Here is a 4,801-nt window from a genome sequence, read left to right as displayed (position 1 = left end):
ACACCTATGAGTGAGAACATGCGGTGTTTGGTTTTCTGTTCTTGTGATAGTTTGCTAAGAATGATGGTTTCCAGCTGCATCCATGTCCCTACAAAGGACGCAAACTCATCCTTTTTTATGGCTGCATAGTATTCCATGGTGTATATGTGCCACATTTTCTTAATCCAATCTGTCACTGATGGACATTTGGGTTGATTCCAAGTCTTTGCTATTGTGAATAGTGCTGCAATAAACATACATGTGCATGTGTCTTTATAGCAGCATAATTTATACTCCTTTGGGTATATCCCCAGTAATGGGATGGCTGGGTCATATGGTACATCTAGTTCTAGATCCTTGAGGAATCGCCATACTGTTTTCCATAATGGTTGAACTAGTTTACAATCCCACCAACAGTGTAAAAGTGTTCCTATTTCTCCACATCCTCTCCAGCACCTGTTGTTTCCTGACTTTTGAATGATCGCCATTCTAACTGGTGTGAGATGGTATCTCATTGTGGTTTTGATTTGCATTTCTCTGATGGCCAGTGATGATGAGCATTTTTTCATGTGTCTGTTGGCTGTATGAATGTCTTCTTTTGAGAAATGTCTGTTCATATCCTTTGCCCACTTTGTGATGGGGTTGTTTGCTTGTTTCTTGTAAATTTGTTTGAGTTCTTTGTAGGTTCTGGATATTAGCCCTTTGTCAGATGAGTAGATTGCAAAAATTTTCTCCCATTCTGTAGGTTGCCTGTTCACTCTGATGGTAGTTTCTTTTGCTGTGCAGAAGCTCTTTAGTTTAATTAGATCCCATTTGTCAATTTTAGCTTTTGCTGCCGTTGCTTTTGGTGTTTTAGACATGAAGTCTTTGCCCATACCTATGTCCTGAATGGTACTACCTAGGTTTTCCTCTAGGATTTTTATGGTATTAGGTCTAACATTTAAGTCTCTAATCCATCTTGAATTAATTTTCGTATAAGGAGTAAGGAAAGGATCCAGTTTCAGCTTTCTACTTATGGCTAGCCAATTTTCCCAGCACCATTTATTAAATAGGGAATCCTTTCCCCATTTCTTGTTTCTCTCAGGTTTGTCAAAGATCAGATGGCTGTAGATGTGTGGTATTATTTCTGAGGACTCTGTTCTGTTCCATTGGTCTATATCTCTGTTTTGGTACCAGTACCATGCTGTTTTGGTTACTGTAGCCTTGTAGTATAGTTTGAAGTCAGGTAGCGTGATGCCTCCAGCTTTGTTCTTTTGACTTAGGATTGTCTTGGAGATGCGGGCTCTTTTTTGGTTCCATATGAACTTTAAAGCAGTTTTTTCCAATTCTGTGAAGAAACTCATTGGTAGCTTGATGGGGATGGCATTGAATCTATAAATTACCTTGGGCAGTATGGCCATCTTCACGATATTGATTCTTCCTATCCATGAGCATGGTATGTTCTTCCATTTGTTTGTGTCCTCTTTGATTTCACTGAGCAGTGGTTTGTAGTTCTCCTTGAAGAGGTCCTTTACATCCCTTATAAGTTGGATTCCTAGGTATTTTATTCTCTTTGAAGCAATTGTGGATGGAAGTTCATTCATGATTTGGCTCTGTGTTTGTCTGTTATTGGTGTATAAGAATGCTTTTGATTTTTGCACATTAATTTTGTATCCTGAGACTTTGCTGAAGTTGGTTATCAGCTTAAGGAGATTTTGGGCTGAGACAATGGGGTTTTCTAAATATACAATCATGTCATCTGCAAACAGGGACAATTTGACTTCTTCTTTTCCTAACTGAATACCCTTGATTTCTTTCTCTTGCCTAATTGCCCTAGCCAGAACTTCCAACACTATGTTGAATAGGAGTGGTGAGAGAGGGCATCCCTGTCTTGTGCCAGTTTTCAAAGGGAATGCTTCCAGTTTTTGCCCATTCAGTATGATATTGGCTGTGGGTTTATCATAAATAGCTCTTATTATTTTGAGGTACGTTCCATCAATACCGAATTTATTGAGCGTTTTTAGCATGAAGGGCTGTTGAATTTTGTCAAAAGCCTTTTCTGCATCTATTGAGATAATCATGTGGTTCTTGTCTTTGGTTCTGTTTATATGCTGGATTATGTTTATTGATTTGCGAATGTTGAACCAGCCTTGCATCCCAGGGATGAAGCCCACTTGATCATGGTGGATAAGCTTTTTGATGTGTTGCTGAATCCGGTTTGCCAGTATTTTATTGAGGATTTTTGCATCGATGTTCATCAGGGATATTGGTCTAAAATTCTCTTTTTTTGTTGTGTCTCTGCCAGGCTTTGGTATCAGGATGATGTTGGCCTCATAAAATGAGTTAGGGAGGATTCCCTCTTTTTCTATTGATTGGAATAGTTTCAGAAGGAATGGTACCAACTCCTCCTTATACCTCTGGTAGAATTCAGCTGTGAATCCATCTGGTCCTGGACTTTTTTTGGTTGGTAGGCTATTAATTATTGCCTCAATTTCAGAGCCTACTATTGGTCTATTCAGGGATTCAACTTCTTCCTGGTTTAGTCTTGGAAGAGTGTAAGTGTCCAGGAAATTATCCATTTCTTCTAGGTTTTCCAGTTTATTTGCGTAGAGGTGTTTATAGTATTCTCTGATGGTAGTTTGTATTTCTGTGGGGTCGGTGGTGATATCCCCTTTATCATTTTTAATTGCGTCGATTTGATTCTTCTCTCTTTTCTTCTTTATTAGTCTTGCTAGTGGTCTGTCAATTTTGTTGATCTTTTCAAAAAACCAACTCCTGGATTCATTGATTTTTTGGAGGGTTTTTTGTGTCTCTATCTCCTTCAGTTCTGCTCTGATCTTAGTTATTTCTTGCCTTCTGCTAGCTTTGGAATGTGTTTGCTCTTGCTTCTCTAGTTCTTTTAATTGCGATGTTAGAGTGTCAATTTTTGATCTTTCCTGCTTTCTCTTGTGGGCATTTAGTGCTATAAATTTCCCTCTACACACTGCTTTAAATGTGTCCCAGAGATTCTGGTATGTTGTATCTTTGTTCTCATTGGTTTCAAAGAACATCTTTATTTCTGCCTTCATTTCGTGATGTACCCAGTAGTCATTCAGGAGCAGGTTGTTCAGTTTCCATGTAGTGGTGCGGTTTTGATTGAGTTTCTTAGTCCTGAGTTCTAGTTTGATTGCACTGTGGTCTGAGAGACAGTTTGTTATAATTTCTGTTCTTGTACATTTGCTGAGGAGTGCTTTACTTCCAATTATATGGTCAATTTTGGAGTAAGTACGATGTGGTGCTGAGAAGAATGTATATTCTGTTGATTTGGGGTGGAGAGTTCTATAGATGTCTATTAGGTCTGCTTGCTGCAGAGATGAGTTCAATTCCTGGATATCCTTGTTAACTTTCTGTCTTGTTGATCTGTCTAATGTTGACAGTGGAGTGTTGAAGTCTCCCATTATTATTGTATGGGAGTCTAAGTCTCTTTGTAAGTCTCTAAGGACTTGCTTTATGAATCTGGGTGCTCCTGTATTGGGTGCATATATATTTAGGATAGTTAGCTCTTCCTGTTGAATTGATCCCTTTACCATTATGTAATGGCCTTCTTTGTCTCTTTTGATCTTTGATGGTTTAAAGTCTGTTTTATCAGAGACTAGGATTGCAACCCCTGCTTTTTTTTGTTCTCCATTTGCTTGGCAAATCTTCCTCCATCCCTTTATTTTGAGCCTATGTATGTCTCTGCGTGTGAGATGGGTCTCCTGAATACAGCAGACTGATGGGTCTTGACTCTTTATCCAGTTTGCCAGTCTGTGTCTTTTAATTGGAGCATTTAGTCCATTTACATTTAAGGTTAAGATTGTTATGTGTGAACTTGATCCTGCCATTATGATATTAACTGGTTATTTTGCTCGTTAGTTGATGCAGTTTCTTCCTAGCCTCGATGGTCTTTACATTTTGGCATGTTTTTGCAATGGCTGGTACCAGTTGTTCCTTTCCATGTTGAGTGCTTCCTTCAGGGTCTCTTGTAAGGCAGGCCTAGTGGTGACAAAATCTCTAAGCATTTGCTTATCTGTAAAGGATTTTATTTCTCCTTCACTTATGAAACTGAGTTTGGCTGGATATGAAATTCTGGGTTTAAAATTCTTTTCTTTAAGAATGTTGAATATTGGCCCCCACTCTCTTCTGGCTTGTAGAGTTTCTGCCGAGAGATCTGCTGTGAGTCTGATGGGCTTCCCTTTGTGGGTAACCCGACCTTTCTCTCTGCCTGCCCTTAAGATTTTTTCCTTCATTTCAACTTTGGTGAATCTGGCAATTATGTGTCTTGGAGTTGCTCTTCTCGAGGAGTATCTTTGTGGCGTTCTCTGTATTTCCTGGATTTGAATGTTGGCCTGCCCTACTAGGTTGGGGAAGTTCTCCTGGATGATATCCTGAAGAGTGTTTTCCAACTTGGTTCCATTTTCCCCCTCACTTTCAGGCACCCCAATCAGACGTAGATTTGGTCTTTTTACATAATCCCATACTTCTTGCAGGCTTTGTTCATTTCTTTTTCTTCTTTTTTCTTTTGGTTTCTCTTCTCGCTTCATTTCATTCATTTGATCCTCAATCGCTGATACTCTTTCTTCCAGTTGATCGAGTCGGTTACTGAAGCTTGTGCACACCCAGCCCCTCTTCACTTTTGAAGAAAAATTTCACAGGTTATAGAATTCTAGCTCGGTGTTGGTTTTTGTTGTTGTTGTTGTTGTTGTTTTGTTTTCTCTCTCTTGCTCTCTCTCCCTCAATGCTTTGAATAGTTAATTTCACGCTCTTCTTGCTGACATGGTTTGTGAGGAAAGTCAGATGTAATTCTTATCTTCGTTCTTTTTAT

This window comes from Theropithecus gelada, chromosome 2 (genome assembly GCF_003255815.1).
Source record: "Theropithecus gelada isolate Dixy chromosome 2, Tgel_1.0, whole genome shotgun sequence".
Classification (NCBI taxonomy): domain Eukaryota; kingdom Metazoa; phylum Chordata; class Mammalia; order Primates; family Cercopithecidae; genus Theropithecus; species Theropithecus gelada.
The sequence above is the reverse complement of the archived record's forward strand: the minus strand, read 5'-3'. Positions refer to the sequence as shown.